Genomic DNA, 21,330 nt, shown 5'->3' on the forward strand with positions numbered 1-21,330 from the left:
CCTCCTCTTACTTTTCTTTCTTCAATTCACCACGCCATCGTATTCACGGAAATAGCTCCCTCTTTCATGAGAAAAGCAGGTGCAATCTGCTTCTGGCTGCAACCCTGGATTTTGTAGCTCGGACCCCACTGCATCCACAGCCCTTATCAATTTCAGGTTTCCCCTGCATTTTTTCCTAATACTCATGGCTTCAGGCTACAGGATCACTTCTTTCCACCGAGACTTCCTCCTGAAAACTGACTGATGGGGGGCCTGAGTGGCTCAGGGGGTTAAGCCTCTCCCTTCAGCTCAGGTCATGATCTCAGGGTCCTGCGATCAAGTCCTGCATCTGGCTCTCTGCTCGGCGGGGGGCCTGCTTCTCCCTCTCTTTCTACTTGTGATCTCTCCTCTGTGTCTAATAAATAAATAAATCTTAAAAAAAAAAAGGAAAGAAACTGACTTTGGTGAAAATGAGCACAGTTATAAAACATGGTTACACTTTCTGGTCTTCTCCAAAGAATACACTTACACAGAAAAGCCATCCTGAAACCTGTGGCCATTACTACACACTCTTAAATGGGGAGAGATGAGAGAGACCACACTCAAGGAAATAGACTTAAGAAGCTCTCACAGAAGTACTGTGAAGTATGTAAGCCTAGTGATTCACAGACCTGTACCCCTGGGGCTAATAACACATGATATGTTAAATTTTTTAAAAAAGATAATATGGTCCATATATACGATGGAATATTGTGCCTCCATCAGAAAGAATGAAAACCCAACTTTTATCAACATGGACAGGACTGGAGATGATTATGCTGAGTGAAGTAAGTCAAGCAGAGAGAGTCAAGTATCATATCATAAGGAATAACACGGAGGACATTGGCAGAGGGAGAGAAGGGAATTGGTGGGAATCAGAGTGGGAGGTAAACCATGAGAGCTGGCTGACTCTGAGAAACAAGCTGAGGGTTTTGGAGGGGAGTGAGGTGGGGGTTTGGGGGAGCCTGGTGGTGGCTATTAAGGACACATATTTCATGGAGCACTGGGTGTGGTGCATAAACAATGCATCTTGGAACACTGAAAAAAACAAAACCCAGTTAAAAAAACAAAACAACAACAAAAAAAAAACCTCTCACAGAAATGACTGTTTTTCCACGTACCCCTGGGGCTGCTCAGCCTATGAGGACCACAGGCTCTTCCTGGTCTTCAAGTTCACTTCTTCACACTGCTGGGCCTATGCTTCTCATTCCTTGTTCCCTTCTGTATTAAGGAAACTTCATCTCGACTGTGATACAGATCAATATGCTTTCCTAGGACTTTATCCTTATATGAATACTTAGGGGTAGCTTCCTTGGAAGAGTAAGGTTAGTTTTTTTTACCTGCAAATCTTGTTTTTTTTTTTTTTTCTTTTTTAAGATTTTAAAATTTATTTATTTGACACAGAGAGAGAGAGAGAGATCACAAGTAGGCAAAGAGGCAGACAGAGAGGGAGGGGGAAGCAGGTTCCCCACTGAACAGAGAGCCCAATGTGGAGCTCAATCGCAGGTCCCTGAGATCATGACCTGAGCTGAAGGCAGGTTGACTTTAAGACACATCCCTGGCCACTCTGTAAACCTAAAAATGAAGTGTGCATCCAACATCATGGCAGAAATCTTTCATCCAAAAGCTGTCAGTGTGGGTGGGACTCCATTACAGACAATGGACAATGAGTTGCCTATGCTCACCTGTTTGGCAATAAAAGTTGTAGCTTACCCTACCTCCAGTCAAGTAAAGAGAGACAATGGTACATTGATCAGGTTGCCAGGATTGCAGGGACAGCCTGCAAGACAAAGATTATGGCATTTTCCCAGCTCCTGGAGGTGTATCTGCTGTGGGAATAGAGGAATAATCATTCATCTGAGCACACAGGCCCATGGAAGATCGATGACACCACAACTGACATTGGGTGTGTGGGCCTGGAGACTGAAAAACACCACTAGAGGTGGAAGACAGAGATAAATCAATGGAGAAGTCAGCATCTAAGATCTTGGCCATGTGAATCCATATCAAGACACAACTTGTGTAGGGAAGCCTGGGTGGCTCAGTCAGTTAAGCTTCTGCTAAAAACTGGATCCTGATGCAGGGTCCTGGGATAGAGGCCTGCCTGGGACTCCCTGCTCAGTGGGGAGTCTACTTGTCACTCTGCCTCTGGACCTCCTCTGACCTTGTGTTCATTCTCTCTCTCTCTCACAAATAAATAAATAAAGTCTGTGGAAAAACTGATCTGTCTAAGGAAATGAAAAGAAAACATAGTTCAGGGATGCCTGGGTGGCTCAGTGGGTTAAAGCCTCTGTCTTCAGCTCAGCTCATGATCTCAGAGTACTGGGATAAAGCCCTGCATTGGGCTCCCTACTCACTGGGGAGCCTGCTTCCCCTTCTCTCTCTGCCTGCCTCTCTGCCTATATGTGATCTCTGTCAAATAAACAAATAAAATCTTTTTAAAAAAAGAAAAAAAAAAGAAAACATGGTTCAACTTTTTCAGAGGACATTTCATTTTCTTAGCCATGTAGGGAGAAAAAAATTAGGAAACCCCAGACACTAAGGAAACCACAGAGCACATCAGTTTATACTACATTTCTAACTGATAAACATAAGGACTCGATCTCTGGGGTATGGTATAAGAAAAAATTGCTAAGAGAAAGAAAACAACAACAACAACACACCAACCATGAATGGTGAAATGAAGAAAAAGATTACAAAAAGAATTAAAAACATCTCTGTATCCCAAGTTCGAGAGAGAGAAATAGAGTTAGAAAGGATACAAAGGACACATTCTCATGATATATGGAGAACTACAAAGACTGAAGAAAAAGGCATAACAGAAAAAAATGAGGACAGGAACTCACTAGACACTTTGAAAAAGAGACTGGCTAACAGTTAGTGCCCAACTCTGTAGTAATAGAGAGAAACACCACCAGCAACAAAGCAGATAAAAGTAGAACATGGTATGATCATGCATGAACCAGGAGCCAAACATCAAAATCACGTAAGCTGTCAAAATGGGGACAACGCAGAAACTGAAATTTTTCCTTTATCTATAAATAAAAAAACTGGATGATCAAATTTAAAGAAATGGAAGAAGAAACAACCCATGTGGTGATAAGCAATCAAATAAGCAGCATGGCAACAGACACATCTCACAGAATAATCATTAACATGAAAGGCATTTGTCTCTGTTAGGGTTATGTTTCAATATCAAAAAATCATGATTTAAGCATACTACCTCTTGGATATCAAGCATGTATATGTGCAAATTCATACACACATATAAAAAAAAATACCCACAAATACATGTATACAGGGAAACAACTGTTTTTAGCCCAGGACAAAGAAAACGGTTCTTCACAGAGTGAGGACCTCATGAAGATATTGAAAAAGTAGTTCCACCTTTGCTCAATGAGCAACTGTTCACATGAGACACCAGTGCATGATTCCCAATACAAAAGCATAGGCTGATGCACCCCAGGACCCCAGAGATCAAGAAGGACACCCCTAGAAGGGTAACAGGAGCAATTTCACGTGGATCCCAGTGTGCCTTCCCCGGGCCAGCACAGTGTGCCACTAAGAGGGACCAGAAGGAACTACAATGTCAAAGAAAATGACAGCCCAGAGTGGACATCCAGCATTCCCCAAAGGGCAAACCACTCTCTGGGTGGCCCAGTGAGAGCTCACCTCATGGGGATCCCTGGTGGAATCTGTGGTGCTGGACCACTGGGGACCCTATAGACATGGAGAAGGTGGGCAGGGCTTACGGCAACCAGTGCTCAGATCGTAGAGTTGCCGGACCAGACAGTGCTCCAACTTGTAGTGGCAACGAATCAGAGATCCATGGGAATCTGCCCACTTGCAGAGAGGAGAAGAAACTACCCGGCTAAGGAGATTTGTCAGCAGCTGTGACTGACTTGGGTGTCCAGCCAACGCTTTGAGCTAGAACATTCTCTGTTCTCTGTCTGGGTAGCTATGCAAGTTCTAAGTCACTTCCCATGGTTGATCTTAGCCTCCAATCCTGCTCCACTGGAAGCCTAAACAGAGACCCTATACAACCTCAGAGCCTCTCTAACAGGTCTCTGGGGAGAAAACCAAGCCCGCAGCATGGACCAAGCATTGAGCATAAGCTCTTACTCTGCATGACCAGAGAGCTTCCTCAGTGAACCTGGGCAGCCTCTTAGCCCAGCCTATTGTCCTGCCCAGGAACAGAGAATGGCCTTTGATCCCACCACAAGTTCAGCATCACCTCTGGCCCTGGCTGATCACAGAGTTGCCAGCATAGGTTTTGGAGGCACTCAGGAGTCCACACGTGTCCATGGACAGATGTCTAGCCCTCTGTGCTCATAGAGAATAAGTGTATATTCAAAATGATCGCACATGTTTTACAGCAGAAGCTTCTGAGGTCCATGGGATACCTCTAGAAGGAATGCCAAACAGTTGGCTACATTCAGATGACTGCGAATAAAACCACAATTTCAAAGGTTTCCAATGAAAATTGGCATCAGACAGATACTCCCACATTTCAAATGCACACAGGGTATTTTTTTTTTTTAAACAGGGTTCAATATTCACATTCAGAGATGATTCACCATGAAACATGACTTGCGGGCTACTTTTTTTTTTTTTAAAGATTTTATTTATTTATTTGACAGAGATCACAAGTAGGCAGAGAGGCAGGCAGAGAGATAGAGGGGAGCAGGCTTCCTGCTGAGCAGAAAGCCCCATGTAGGGCTTGATCCCCATACCCTGGGATCATGACCTGTGCTGAAAGCAGAGGGTTTAACCCACTGAGCCACCCAGGTGCCCCTGTGGGCTACTTTTTATCATTAAAAAGAAAATCCAAATATTCACTAGCATCTGACATGTTCCTCTGCATACTGCATACAATGTATGTCCCACAGTTACTAAATCTGCTCTTAATGTATTCAATATTCTGGGTTCTATGGTTTAGGGCTAACTCTATTCTCCTTCTACTGAAAGAAATGATTTATTTTTTCATTTATTGATTTTGAAAGAAATGATGTAGATAAAGGAAGGTATAGTGAGCCCCTATTGGTAGAGCAGGGTTTGAATCTGGCTGCCCTACAAAGGAACATGAGGCACACGGACAAAGGAGAAAGGCCCTTCTAGAAGGTGACCTGGGTTTGGATTCTCTTTCCTCCTTGACACTCAATGGTTCACGCAGCTGTCCTCACACAGAACAGATTCCATGAAAGGACACTTCAAAGTTAACATTCCAGCCCACACCACACATATATAGCCTGAGTGGTTTCCAGGCTGACTACTCAGAAGTAGACACAAAGGTCAGGCATCCAAGGAATAATACAGGAAAGGCCCAACACACAGGAGTCCACATTCACACCTGGAGATCCAAGACTACATACCTGAGTATCTCACTACATTACCCACAGGCTTCTACCTTCCCTGAAGAACCCAACTATGAATGTGTCACCAGATACAGGTTCTCAAGGTCTAGTCCCCAGACAGCCACCTGAGACTAGGTAAGAAAAACAATGTGGGGGGCTGCACCCCAGAGCTTACAATTCTTGGATCCCTATGGATGTAAGGTTAGCCACAGGGATCCAAGAATTTTAAGTGCTCCCAGTGATTCTGACCCAGGCCAATCTGCACAACCTCTGCAGGAATGAAGTCACAGGCAAATCTGAGTTATCCCCACAGAAGTCACTCTCAGGGGCACCTGGGTGGCTCAGTGGGTTAAGCCCCTGCCTTTGGCACAAGTCATGACCTCAGGGTGCTGGGATCAGGCCCCGTATCAAGCTCTCTTCTCAGCAGGGAGCATGCTTCCTTCTCTCCCACTTTCTATCTCTCTCTCCCTGCCTCTCTGCCTACTTGTGATCTCTGTCTGTCAAAAATAAATAAATAAATAAATAAAATATTTAAAAAAAAAGAAGTCCCTCTCAGAAAGCCCCTGTGCTTGTGGTAACATTAATGTTGGGACACACACAGACACACACACACAAGATTCCTTTTCCTTCTGAAGATATAGGTACACACACATATGTATGTACATGTGCTTCTTCCTAGTTAGTTCTCTGACTCCAAAATCTGTCTTTAGCTTAATATAACACATTGCATTCTGTGCATATCCAACCCCTAAAACTCTGCTTGTGTTCTCTTTGCTCACAGAACAACTGGAGAAACATACAGGATAAAATTTTATTGAGTCCCTGAGAATTCTCTGATTAGGCCATATCATTATATTTTTAGTGACTTCGCTCAATTAGCACTTGTTAGGTAGAAACCCTGGGCATTAGTTCAGTACAACAAAAAGAAACTAACATTTACAAAAATCATTCATGGCAATCCTTACCAAAATCTTATCAATAAAAAAGAAATTTATACATAGTAAAATAGAGAAATACACTCAAAACTATTCTGTGAGGTCAGCAGTACCCTGATACCAAAGCAGTATAAACAAAAGATAAAAGGCTGCTTTATCTCATGAATCTTCTGCTACTCTGGATTTCTTGGGACACCCATCTACATGTACTAATAGAGTCAAAAGAAAAAACGAATCACACCTAAAATAATTGTCCCTCTCTAGAGATCCATCTGCCCTTGAATCCCTTCAGGTCTACTAACAAAGACAGTTAACCATTGAATTACATGCTTTTCATCAGTAACGGTCCACTTACAACAGACAAGTTTATCATAATAAATCCAGTGCACCACCGTAAATGTCTTTGCACTATGACTGCCTTAATATTTTATTTCCTCAAATTACTTCCTTTTTAAAAAATCTTTTAAAAAAGATTTGAAAGAGAGAGCTCACAAGTAGACAGAGAGGCAGGCAGAGAGAGAAAGGAGGGAAGCAGGCTCCCTGCTGAGCAGAGAGCCCAATGTGGGGCTTGACCCCAGGACCCTGGGATCATGACCTGAGACAAAAGCAGAGGCTTTAACCCACTGAGCCACCCAGGCGCCCCTCAAATTACTTCCTTATAAAACTATGGTATATACAGCAGACCACATACAAAGAATGGGAAGACTGATGACATGTTGTAATTAACCCATCAAACACCACAGATGAAAAGAGACCTTTGAAACAGCATGGCAAATGCACTGCACCTTGTGCAAGAGCTCTTAGAAGAGCAGTAGTGGGATCCCAGCAGTCCCAATAAGAATGGGGCCGGCATAATGCAATCTGGTACTGAAAGATCAAAAAATGCAACCAAGAATACCGGGCAAAACTCTTTTTTGCAGACATAGAAATGAAGACATTCCCAAGTAAAGACCCCTCTACATTTACCAGTAGATCTATCCTACAAGAACCATTAAAGAAACACTCTCTAGATGAAATAAAAGGATTCTACCCAGAACCTGCAACAACACACAAGAACACAAAGCTCTCCACTGAGCAGAAATATGTAGACAATTACACAAACCTGTAGTGTTGTAATGAGACACCAGTCACGTTTATTTCTGCTACAGAACTTTTTTTTTTAAAGTATTAAAATCACAAATGTAGGTCATAAAGTATACAACATAAAAGAATTTGTAGTATCAAAGTGCAGGGGTGCAGGGGTAGAGACAGGAAGAAGAATTCTTTATGGGATTGACACTGAGTTTTTTTTTTTTTTTTAAGATTTTATTTATTTATTTGACAGAGATCACAAGCAGGCAGAGAGGCAGGCAGAGAGAAAGGAGGAAGCAGACTCCCTGCTGAGCAGAGAGCCTGATGCGGGGCTCGATCCCAGGACTCTGAGATCATGACCTGAGCCGAAGGCAGCGGCTTAACCCACTGAGCCACCCAGGCGCCCCGACACTGAGTTTTAAACTGTTTTACAACAATGTTGTTTTAAGGAATCTCTAATGTAACAACAAGGAAAATGCTCCCAGAAGACACAAAAGGCACTATTTGACCACTGAGGAACAGAAATCAAAGAGTGGACATTTCTATAGTTTTAAAATAAAAAAAGAAAGAAAGAAAAGAAAAGAAAGAAAAAAGAAGACTTGAAGGAAAATAAAGCAGTATATTTTCTCATTTTAGAGCGGTGCTATGTTATCTGATGAAATTACTAAATCTCAGTTTTGTTTAAGACTAATATTAAAGCCTCTAACATTAGAAAGCCAAGGCAGAGAACATTAGAAATCTGTCTCCAGTGTTCTGAAAATTTCTGCACCAAACCCCACTGTGCATACATTGAGGAGAGGGAGAAACAATGTCCCTACTTGTCTCATGAGAAACCAGAATTTACAAAGCCTTTAGCCTAGTTGAAGAGCAGATGTCCTTCTGAGAGAGACAGAGACATAAAACTGGACATGTCTCCAACTGACATTCCTTCAAGGAGAGCTCGAACCGCAGCTGAAGGTCTACCTTCCTCCTTAAGACTTTGACGTCCCCTCTGTCACCTGCATCACCCATTCCCACCCACCTGCATGGAGAGCTACAGTATCCTTTCTCTTCACATCCCAGAGCTCCTTCTCTTGCTCCAAAAACATGATCAGTTTTGGATTTGACACAGTGAGACCTGTTTATGAGGAAAAAGAAAAATGACTATTGCTGCCAATTCTAACTTTCCATGAGTCTTATGTTCAGTAGAGAAGAGATGATGTTGGGCAATTCTAGAAAATGGTTTCCCAACAGCTGTTGCCCAACAGTCCATTTAGAACACACCGGAGGCATTTTCAATGTTCACATCCTGACCTCCACTTTCAAGTAGCAGACATAATAAGAAGGGTAAATTTCAGTCTCAGATGTAAGTAGCACCATTCTGTCACTCAGTGTTGAGAACTGCCACTCATCTTCACAAGCCATGATGTTACCTTGAGGAAGGAGAAGCTGAGCTGAAAAGGAAACATCATGAAGATTTGTCTCTCTATAAGGGCCTATTTAGCCAGAGTGAGCCATTTTGTTGTTTATGCAGTAAACTTAGATTGAATCTGCCCCTTCCCCCCAAGAGAAAAGCGCTTAGAAACAGAACTGGTGAAATATGACTGACCAGCCCCTGATAACAAAGCCCACATACAAAGACGTGTCCGGTCAGGTGGAAACGTCCAATCAAGGTAAAGCGCACCTATTACTTGCCAAGGAGTGTGAGCCCCGCCTATCAGGCGCCAGACAAAGGCGCCAATTCCAGCCAAAGTCATAGGCTGAATTAGATGACTATCATGGGGTAGAATGTAATTCAATTGGCCACCTGTGTGTGGCCAGGCTCAACCACATGGACTTTACTCTATAAAAGTTAGCCTGTGAGACTGGGAGGGGTCGCCCCTTTGCAAGAGACGGCCCTGGCCAGTCAGTTTGATTCTCGATGCTTGGCGTGAAATAAAGCTTTGCTTGACCTTCGCTTTGTATCAGTCTCGACCTTTTGTCTATGGACCCTTTCACTCTCCATCTGCAAACCCCTACTTTTTTCCCTTTCTGCCTGGATCTGGAATCCAGTCATCCCAAGAGAAATCGCCCAAGAGGCAGTCTTCACAGGAAGCAACAAAACCCTGTGTGGGGCTTTGGAAACCTGGAAGGTGTCTTCCTCACCCAAGAAATGGAGATGTCCATAGTTCTCTAACATCTCGTCCCTGTACAGTTGCCGCTGAGTGTGGGTCAGGCATCCCCATTCCTCCTCGGAGAATTCTATGGTCACATCCCTGAGGGTCAGCAGTCCCTGTAACAAATACCACAGTCACCAAGTGATCATTGACAAACTGTGCCCCTAAGATGGTCCCTAAGATGAAGAGGAAGTTAGTGTCAGCAGCTAGAACCAGACCTGACCTTTTCATCTCTGTGATATGACTGTGGGAAGAAAGATAACCTATGGGGCAGGGGGCTGCCTGGTTGAGAACTTTCACTCCTTTCACTCCCAGAAATCAACTCTATTAGCTACACAGAGGTGACAGCCCTCCTTGTCCAGTGCAAAGTGGGATGTGGGAGAGGAACCAATGGTCAAGAAATTCTAGACATGTTTCTGATATGAAATACTGGGGTTCTGGAGTGAATGATGAAGAAAGGATTGTTGAGATATCTGTGGTACAAACACTGTGGTCCTAACACAAGGGGAGAGGAACAGTGAGCAGTGACTGGTTCTATGCTTTCAGGTGGGGAGGGGGTGAGGGATAGCAGGAGGCTCTAAGCAATTAGGAAGCAAGTTTCCAGGACCCTCAGGGCCTCCCAGCTGGTGTTTTGATGAGGCCACTCACTGTTTGGTAGTAACACTTTAGCCTGGAGCCCCTCCAGGTATCTATCAGTGGACCACAAGCTTGAAGGATGATGGCCAAGCTACATTTTGGGGAACAGAGTTCAAGGAAGTTTCTGAAGCAATTTTCATAGGTTAAAGAGTAATTACAGGATCCTGGAAGTTTAGCTATTGTCAAGCTAAGGCTGCTTTTTGTATCCAACAAAACATTAACCTTAAGGAAGTTCTGAGTTCCCTGAGTAATGTCCTACTCTGCCTTTCTCAGGTATTTAACAGCAGACTGGAAGATGAAGAAAATTTAATTTTATCCATACATCCTTTGACTTTGTTCTCCTCATCAGAAACTACAAGCAAGGGGGACCCAGACAGTTCAGTAGGTTAAGGGTCTGCCTTCAGCTCATGTTATGATCCCAGACTCCTGGGATGAAGCCCTGGGTTGGGCTCCCCATTCAGGAGGGAATATGCTTCTCCTTCTTTCCCTTTCCTTACTCCTATGCTTCCTCTGTCTCTCAGCTGAGAAAATGCGTAAAAGAAGGACATAAAGAAAGAAAGAAAAGAAGAAGGAAAGAAAGAGAAAAATTGAACCCACAAGCAAGAGAAACACTGAAGAAAGAAGTTTTACACCTGAAATGGGATTGTAAGTACTTATTTAGCAAGAGGCTTTCATTAAAGTGAAACTGTCTCTGCTTCCCTTCCCCCAGGGGATTCACTTAAAAACAAGTCCTGGAAACCAGCTCAGTTAACAAAGCCCAGATACAAGGGTGGGTCAGGCCAGGTGGAGACATCCAATCAGTAGTGGGTTGCATAATGTTTCCCTGGTTACCAAGGAGTAGGGGCCCATACCATTTGGGTACATCTACTAGGGTAAATTGTAACTCAATTGGTCACCTAGCATCACTGTGGAGTTCAATCTCATTGGTCACCTGTGCGTGGCCAGGCCCAACCGCATGGCCTTTGCCCTTAAAAGCTAGACTGTGAAACAGAAGGGTCACCCTCTCTTGTAAGAGGTGCGACCCCGAACGTTCTGTTAGATTTTTTTTTTTAACATTTTATTTATTTATTTGAGAGAGAGACAGTGAGAGAGCATGAGTGAAGAGAAGGGCAGAGAGAGAAGCAGACTCCCCGCGGAGCTGGGAGCCCGATCGGGGACTTGATCCCAGGATTCCGGGATCATGACCCGAGCTGAAGGCAGTTGTCCAACCAATTGAGCCACCCAGGAGTCCCCGTTCTGTTAGATTCTTAATGCTTGGCGCAAAATAAAGCTTTGCTTTGTTGGGCTGGCAGGAAGGGCTACTAAAGATGGCGAAAGTTCCCGCCACAAGACCTGAGCTCAGAGAGGAGAACAAAGGCCCAAGCAGGAATCTGAGACCCCCGCCCCGGGCTCCTGTGGACCAATGGGACCCCGACAAGCAGGCGAGATATCCGAATAAGGGAAACTTGCCAAAAGACCCCTGAGCTTTCCCCAAGACCCCTTAAAAGCCCCCTCCTCCCTGCCTTGGGCGTGACTTCTGCCACTCTTCTCTCCAGAGTCATGGAACCTCATCCGAGGATGACCACCTCCTCCCGGTGCAACTTTCTCAGCTCCCCTTCACCTGGGCCCTGAAACTTTGCCGGGAGTGTTTTTAATAAATCTTGCCTTGCACCCACTTTGCCTGGTGTTGTGTTTATCTCGCCGGAAAAAAACTTTACATGCTTGACCGTCGCTTTATATCAGTCTGGTTCCTTTAATCACGGACCAATTATTGGGGCATAACAGCGATAGTTCCTGCATATTCCTCAGTATCCCATGTTCCTTACAAATGACAGGAGGGAAAATATGAACGTTACAGGGGAGGATCTGGCAGACAGAACCAAGCTAATAAAAGAAGTTCACATCAGCTGAATTGAAACAAATTGATATCAGTGCCTAATACACAAGAAAGGACACACCATCACTGGTATTTTCCTGTGGACTGAAAGCAGGAATTCAGAATGTAAATCTAAGTATGCAAATACAGTGGATTATACATACACAAATCAAATACTTTCCTTCTGTAGAGGCTGCTTTTAGGCAAGCAGGCTTCACCAAAGGAGTCGAGGAACGGCCCCAGTGTCCCCTTGGCTGAGTTCAGACAGGGCCATCAGGGGACCCACCTCAAAATTCCCAAGAGACTAAGGAACTAATTGGCTTCTGACAACCAGGTACAGTGAGCAGAAAGGAGCAAGTTCCTCATTCCCCAGAACTCCTCACCTTCTTTCCCGTAAGAAACACCCCCCCCCCCCTTTCAGATAGGCTCTCCTGTGCCCTCCTGCCTTCTCATCTCTAGTATTCAGGAAACTTCTGCAGCCTTTGTCCTGCCTCAGGGGAATTCCAACAGCCCTGCAGAATGGGCTTCCAGCCAATCATGGACCCACGTCTGACTGACAGAGACATTACACTGTGCTAGTAATAACTACTTTATGCCTTTCTTTTCTTTTAATTTTTAAGATTTATTTTCATTTTCATCTTCTTTAATGATTCTATTTATAGGGGCAACTGGGTGACTCAGTCAGTGGGCATCAGCCTTCTGCTCAGGCCAAGACAGGAGGTCCTGGGAACACCTCCTACGTTGCAGGGGTGGGGGGGGTGGGGGGTGGGGGGGTGGAAATCCTTGCTCAGCAGGGAGCCTTTGGCCTCTATCCACAGCACAGCCTACTTGTGTGCTCACTCTTTCTCTTACAAATAAATAATTTTTTTTTTTTTTACAAAGACTGTATTTATTTCAAAGGGAGCGAGAGAGACAGCACAAACAAGCAGAGCAGCAGAGAAAACACTGAAGCAGGACCCTTGCCCACCTAGGAGTCCCATGTAGGGCTGAATCCCAAACCCCCGGATCACGACCTGAGCTGGAGTCAGAAAGCAGACTCTTAACTAAATGAAACACCCTCAGTCCCCAAGACTGATTTATATTCTAGAGGAGATGGATGCAGGCAGGAGTGGGAGAGAATGTCAGGAGGACTCCCCTCTGGGCACAGAGCCAGAAGTGGGATACCAAACCAGGACCCAGAGATCCTGACCTGAGCAGCAATCAGCAGTCCAGCTGATGAGGGAGCACGAGGCTGGCTGAAGACAAAGCAAAAGCTGGTGCCTTGCACCCCCCTCTGTACCCGCTCCCCTCCGTAATATGTGTAGCATTCCTCAGGCACCCCTGACTACCATGAATGATAAACAAATAGTTAACTTGCAGAGATCACAATCCTGCAAGACAGGAATCTCCCTTGCTCTACAAATGTCCTGGAGATCTACAAACAGTGAAGTTACCTTATCAATAGCACAAATTTCCAGAGGCAAATAACTCTCAGTTCCTCAAGCCCTAATGTCTCCCTCCCCATCATAAACATTACTGGAGGAGGCTGAGGTAAAAGGGAATGTAAATGATAGCAGGATCTTAACACCCCACCAAGAATCTCCCAACTATCTTGATGATTAATGGCTGACCTAAAGATGACATTGATCAAGACACAAGAGCAAGGCCTCCTCCTTGCTCCTTGTAGGCCCTATTTAACATATAAAAACTCCATTGAAACCTCCCATCCCTTCACCATCCACCTCCCCCCCCACCCCGCCCCGGACTGCAAGGTATATAACCTGCCATCCCTCACAACCCGGGGCAGCAGTTCTTCCAGCCCATGGGTCCTGTCCCCATGATTTAATAAACCACCATTTTGCACCAAAGATGTCTCAATAATTCTTTCTTGGTCATCAACTCCGGACCTCAGCCCACTGAACCTCACCTAGGTTCTAGAACTTCATCACAACCTTAGTTGACTGAGGCCCCAGGCAACCTCCTCTAGTGCATTTTACATAGAGTATCTCTTTCACGTGCTAAAACATCCATTTTTAGAATAAGAATGTTCCAAGTTTTTCTGGACTCATACCCACGGAACTTATGTCCGCATTTCCTTCCTCCCCGGCTGCACACAGCTGATCGAGAATCCAGACGAGCCGAAATGAGAAATGATTTCCCTCCCTGACATCCCAGGACCAGACCTCATCAGCCACAGTATTCTCGGACTCCACACCTTCCCCTCTGGATCTGCCACCAACGGAATATTGTCACTCCTCACAGGACTTTAATTCAAAGTGACAACGGCTGATGCCCTATAGAAGCTAGGTTGGGGACAGGACAGAAGGCTCTGGGACATAGAGAAGCATTCTAAAGACCTAACTGTGAGTTATCACTTCTGACTAGATCTTAAAAACAGGTGAATGCAGAAGCAAGAAGCACCGGAACTCAAGGCATCCACATCTGCAGCTTCTAAACTCGAGGGTCTGCAGAGAAACCAAGGACACGGCTCCGCGGGGACACCAGGCTCACCTGAGAGCCGTCCATTTCTGCCTTCGCCTCCACCTCTAGATTTCGTCCTCACGAGGGATCTGGGGGGAATCACAGCTGCATCAGGAGAAAATGCCCTGAAACCCAGCAACAGAGCTCCATCTCCTCACACCGCTCGCCTGCGGGTAGGACTCAGAGATGCAGAAAAGGCCCAACTTCCCAGGCCTTTGTGTCCGGAGCCCCTCAGAAACTGTGAGCTCCCAGGAGGACACCCATCCCTGCATTTTCCTAACCTGCTTTGTGGGGAGGGAGGGGTCCCCTGCCACTTCCACTCACAACTTCAGTGTCAGCATCAGAACCGCGGGTTGCAGGGACCCGACCCTCCCAGACTCAGGGAGCAGAGACCCTGTCACCTCTCCAGGACCAGAGCCAAAAATTCAAACCAACTGACAGAATCTGAGGGGGAGGCCCACAGAGAAGATCCTTGCTGAAACTCCACAGGTGACCCTGCTGGGAGGGAACTGGGGAGGTGACCAAGCCAAGCAGGGGAACCAAGGCTAGGGTTGGGAGCAGAGTTTGAGCCCTGCCTTCTCCACCATCAGAGTTTCTGGAGACTGGTTCCTTCTTTCTCTTTCTGCTACACAGAGGGAGACAGCTTACACACCGAACACGCGTAAAAATGCAAATGTTTCTTTTAAAGTAAACACAGGAGTTAAGAGTTTTTCCTTTATCTTCCTTTGATTCAAAATAAACCGACCAAAAATAATGTTCAGGCCAAGGAGACATATTTTTGGGTGACTAAATATTCCCCTCCGGTACCTGTTTCTGTTCATAAGGACCTGCCACACAGTTTTCCACACTGCATGTTCTTTTTACCCTCCCATCGGGGATATATGAGAATTCTAATTCTCAGCATTCTCAGGAAAATTTGATGTTATACTTTTTCTTTATTTTAGCCTTTCCAGAAAACACTGAGTGGTTTCTCACTGTAAACTATGCAGTCTTCTTACAACAGCTGTCTTGGTCACTGAAATGAAAAACACTTGGAAGGCATCAGGTTGAACAAACATAAAAGCAATTAATGCTTCAGTGGGACTCCATTTCCAAATAAGTAACCTTTCTCTTCTCCACAGACCTCTTCTCGCTTCTCAGCCCTTTGATTAGGAACCTGGTTCTTAGAATATAAGTGAGATTTGGTGTGTGAGGTGCAGAGCTGATGACCAAGAAAGGATTCTTTAGACATTTTTGGTGCAAAATGGTGGTTTATTGAAGCACAGGGACAGGACCTAGGGCAGAAAGAGCTGCTGCCCTGGGCCTGTGAGGAGTGGTTCTTTATATACTCGCCAGTTGGGAGGGGGTCAGGGATGGTGTAAGTCTCTAAGGAGTTTTGGAAGCCAGGTTTCCAGGACCTTTAGGAGCTAGGTATTATTGGGGAAAAGGTTATTCATTATTGGTAATAAAACCTTTGTTGTGAGACCCTTTAGATGTATGTCAGTGGGTCATATGCTTGGGAATGATTGTCAACACGTATCTTGGAGCATTTAGAGATAAAGTTACAAGGAATAGTTACAGTAGACTTCCAGGATCCTGGTTGGGGGAAGGGGTCTGTCAGGCTAGGATTGCCCTTTGTCCTTAGCAAAACCTCAGGGTGAGTCACTCTGCCTGTATCAAGGGCTTGTCAGTGGGTAAGGAAATTGAGTAATTTTTCTTCTGCCTCTGCTTCCCACCTCAGTGAGACTCCATTTCCGAATAAGTAACCTTTCTCTTCTCCACAAACCTCTTCTCACCTCAGCCCTGTGATTCAGAAACCCCCACCCTGATGACGTGATGAACATGGCTGGCAACACAGACAAATTCCTCTGGAAATCGGCAATTATCCCGTATTTCCCTACACACCCCCAGCCTGTTCCTCTGGGTGGGCTGCAGGTTTCATGGCCCTGATTTGCTGAGGCCTTCTTGGCAGGAAAAGCAATGAAGCTCTGACTGCCCTTGTTCCCCAGCTCTGTCTGCATGTTCTGTTCTGGGTCTGCAGTGTGGAGGTAAGTTCACACAACAGAATGAATGTGAGGAGAGGAAAATTTGTTTTTCCTGTGCTGTTCTCAATGATGTCAGACAGTTTCACAAGAAAAAAACAAGTTCTTAAGTATATGAATGAGAAAGGTGAGGCTCAAAGAGGTGACACTTCTGTGTCACTGTGACTTATGAAGGAGGAGGTACGATTTAGAATTTCCAAAGAAGGGATTATATTCAGAGGAGAAAGGAAAGACAATATGTTTATGAAACAATGTTTGTCCTCAAGGAAGGCAACTTTTCTTTTCTTTCTTTCTTTTTTTTTTTTTTTTGCAGTTTTTTCTCCCCAGTGTTCCAAGATTCATTATTTATGCACCACACCCAGTGTTCCATACAATCCATGCCCTCCTTAATACCCACCACCAGACTCACCAAACCCCCAATCCCCCGCCATAACCCTCAGTTCCTTTCTGAGTCCACAGTCTCTCATGCTTCATCTCCCCCTCTGATTTCCCCCAATTCACTTCACTCCTTCACCTAATGTCCTCCTAGTGTTCTCCTCCTAATGTTCTTCCTTATGTTCCACAAATAAGTGAAACCACATGATAATTGACTCTCTCTGCTGACTTATTTCACTCAGCATCATCTCCAGTCCCATCTATGTTGATACAAAAGTTGGGTATTCATCCTTTCTGATGGAGGCATAATATCCCATTGTATATATGGACCACAGCTTCTTTATCCATTCGTGTGTTGAAGGTCATCTTGGCTCTTTGCACATTTGGTGACCGTGGTCATGGCTGCTATGAACATTGGGGTACAGATGGCCCTTCTTTTCACTATGTCTGTATCTTTGGGGTAAATACCCAAGAGTGCAATTGCAAGATCATAGGGAAGCTCTATTTTTAATTTCTCAAGGAATCTCCACACACTGTTTTCCAACATGGCTGCACCAACTTGCATTCCCACCAACAGTGTAAGAGGATTCCCCTTTCTCCACATCCTCTCCAACACTTGGTGTTTCCTGTCTTGTTAATTTTGGCCATTCTAACTGGTGTAAGGTTGTATCCCAATGTGGATTTGACTTGAATCTCCTTGAAGGCTAATGATGATGAACATTTTTTCTTGTGTCTGTTACAGGTAGGCAACTCTTTGTGATATAAACTGTTAATCTCCAGTATCCATGTAGGAAAGAGCATTAGGGTTTGACGCTGATGGCAAGGAAAGGATTCTTGAGATGTCTCCGGTGCCAGAGGTGTTCTATGAAAGCATGGGGACAGGACCTGGGGGCAGAAAGAGCTGCACTATGTCATGAGGCATGGCTCACTACATACTTTCAAGTTGGAGGGAGTTTGGAATAGCAGAAGTCTCTAATGAATTTTGGAAGCAAGGTTTTAGGACCTTGAGGGGGCTAGCAGTAGTTGGGAAAAGGTCATTTATTACCATCTAAAAAAGCTTAGTCATGGGACCCTTCTGATGTGTCTCGGTGGGCCATCTGCTTGGGAGATGATTGCCAATAAGTAGCTAGCAGGGTTAAGAGGAAAAAGAAAAAGAAAGAAAGAAAGAAAGAAAGAAAGAAAGAAAGAAAGAAAGAGAGAGAAAGAAAGGGAAAAAAAAGTATTTCCAAAAAAATGTAATATGTTAAAGTAGACTTACAGGATCCTGCTGGAGGTTAGGGAGTTCAGGTCAGGATTGTCTTTTCCCATTAGCAACCTATTAACATCATGGCAGTTGAGTCCTTGAAGGAATGTCAGTCTGCCTGTTTCAAGGACATGTCAATGACCTGTAGGTATGTTTTCTTCTGCCTTGGTTTCCCACATCATGATCATCTCTTTTCCTAATAAAGGTCCTCCATCTAATTGATTCTTACATATATACGTATGTGTATGTGTATATGTATATGAATATATACATCTCAGCATCACAGCAGAAGGAAATAATAGCATTTGTAACACAGGACAAACCTAAAAGACCATTTTCTAATTTAAATTGAAACCCTGCCTTGGCGAACTTAATAGTTTTTAAATTTCGGGATGTACCTTTCCATGAATGATGGACTAAACCCTTCTTTGTACATCTATACATCACACATTGTTTACAAGAAAGACTGGTAATCCCACCTTCAGGTGCAACCATCCCTGGGAACCCATACACAACCTCCAAGCACCTCCCTAGGAGGCACAGTGAGTGGACAGGCAATCATGAACTGTATCAGACTGCCCTGCTTCTCTCCTACTGATTCACTGTCCTCAAGCTCCTTTAAAATTCTGAAGGCCTGGCCAAATCCTTGGAGGCTTTTTTTGTTTGCTTGCTTGTTTAAGATTTTATTTATTTATTTGGTAGAGATCATAAGTTGGCAGAGAGGCAGGCAGAGAGAGAGTTGAGGAAGCAGGCTCCCTACTGAGCAAAGAGCCAGATGCGGGACTTGATCCCAAGACCCTGAGATCATTACCTGTCTGAAGACAGAGTCTTAACCCACTGAGCCAGCCAAGTGCCCCTGGAGTTGATTTTTTTTTTTTTTAAGATTTTATTTATTCTTCAGAGAGAGAGGGAGAGAGAGCGAGCACAGGCAGACAGAATGGCAGGCAGAGGCTGAGGGAGAAGCAGGCTCCCTGCTGAGCAAGGAGCCCGATGTGGAACTCGATCCCAGGATGCTGGGATCATGACCTGAGCCGAAGGCAGCTGCTTAACCAACTGAGCCACCCAGGCGTCCCTGGAGTTGATTTTTGAACATGAGTCTTTCTTTTTTCCAAGTGGCTTGCCTCCTGAATAATGCTGATATTCCATTCCCATCAAAACTCATCCTGTATGCATTGCCTTTTCAAAGGGTAACAGACAGCTTGGGTTTCTGGATCAGAAAACTGTCGGATCCTTCAGCAGCACAGTGGTCAGGAAGAACTTATGTAATATTTTAGGGTACAACGTAGTAAGTTGATTGAAATAGCACGTGGGTGGGACTTCTGCTGAAAAAGAGATACACTTTAATTTTTTTAATATTTTATTTGAGAGACTGAGAGAGGCTTTCCTGCGTGTGGGTTGTGATGGGCAGGGGAAGAGAGACAAATCGAGTCACCACTGAGCAGGGAGCCCACCTCAGGGCTATGCTGGAAACCTAACATCATGACCTGAGTCAAAGTGAGACCCTTCATTGACCCACCCCTAGAGCCCCTAAGAGCTACAGTTTTCCTGTTTGAAGGAGGTGGTTGTATAATTCCTGCTCAAGGGTGTGGGCTCTTGCAGACCATAATAGACTATAAATGTTTCCACCGATTTCTTTATTTTTTTTAATTATTTTTTTAACATTTTATTTATTCAACAGAGACAGACAGAGACAGAGAGGGAACACAATTAAGGGGAGTGAGAGAGGGAGAAGCAGGCTTCCTGCTGAGCAGGGAGCACCATGCAGGGCTCATGACCTGAGTTTCGGGCAGACACTTAATGACTGAGCTACCCAGGCACTCCTAAAACTACACTGATTATGGTTCTGAGAAAAGGGAGGCAAGTCCCTCACAGTAGTGAAGCAGCTTCCCTGAAGATCACCCAACCACACCAGAATCTGACCTTGACTGTGGTTAACTACCTGGGAAACAGGGCTTGGAAGCAACCACAGCACATGTCTTGCTCATCCACCCTACGCCACTGCCCAGAAGTCTTCTTCAGCTCAAACAACTATTTTACCACGTGATGTCTTAAAGCTGCCCACGTGATTGCATCATCCAACACCCTTCTCCATCCCTTGTCATGGATCTAGCCAGGGGAAGTAGAGTAATCACTGACATCCAACAGCATTAGTCCTCAGGAAGACACAGGAGGTCAATCAAATCATCAGGATAAATCAGGACTTCCCTACTACTGAGAAACTCACATGTTCCATTTCTTTTCCCCATAACATATATTCATCAGATGACACGAGAAAGAGCTCCTGTGCCTTTGCAGTGACTAAGAGCCACCTCCAGGTCCCTCCCAACATGGATAAGAGTTCCTCACATTTCCTTTTAATAAATCCTGTCTTTCTCGTGAAGGATGGTGCCTTCCTCAAATTTTTACTTAGATTCACATCCCACATTGTCTGCATTAATGTCTGCATTAATACCGATTTGCTTTCCATCTGTCTAATCTCAATTAAGCATTTTCTTGAGGACACTCTATTAATAATATAGTCAAAAAAGAATGGTTGTAGTGCCTACATAGGTGGAAAGAAAAATGACCAAAAATACAATTGGAGATCTGAAGGTAAGTAGGTCATAAAACAAATACAAGTTATTTTTCTACATCTAGGGAGTCACAGGCAACTAGGGATAGTTGTCCTCCTCTACATTCTAATTCTTCAGCTTAAATATTTTCTCTTCCCTGGGCTATGTAATCACTCCTATTGGGATAGATTTCTCTTTCCTATGGGGTATCTATGACACACATGGGATGGTCATATGCGCATGTGTACCTCATAGTCACATCAAAACAACACTCAATGTAGGACGTGGAACACATACCTTCATTTAGGGCCATGGTGCAGTGCTAGAGTGTCCCAAGTCTAAGTCCAGAAGATGCCATTCTGACTAAAACAGATTTAGGGAAGTGCTGTGGGAGGGGGAGTCTTCTCTGGGAAGGAAAGCACTGGGAGAAAGGAGAGATGGGGGCTTACAAGGACAGAGTGCAGATGTCATGAGATGTTCCACTAACTTGTCACCCTGAAGTATGCTGACTGGGGAATGCACTAGTGAAAAGGGCTCCTATTAGTGCAAGGGCCCTGCAAAACTGCTGGCTACACAAAATCAATGCCAAGTAGCAGTATCAAGGAGTACGTGAGCTAAAACACCAGCAATATCTCTATGTTACATACCTCAGTAATATATCCACTGTAATATTAT

Source organism: Mustela nivalis, assembly GCF_964662115.1.
Source record: "Mustela nivalis genome assembly, chromosome: 18".
Lineage (NCBI taxonomy): Eukaryota > Metazoa > Chordata > Mammalia > Carnivora > Mustelidae > Mustela > Mustela nivalis.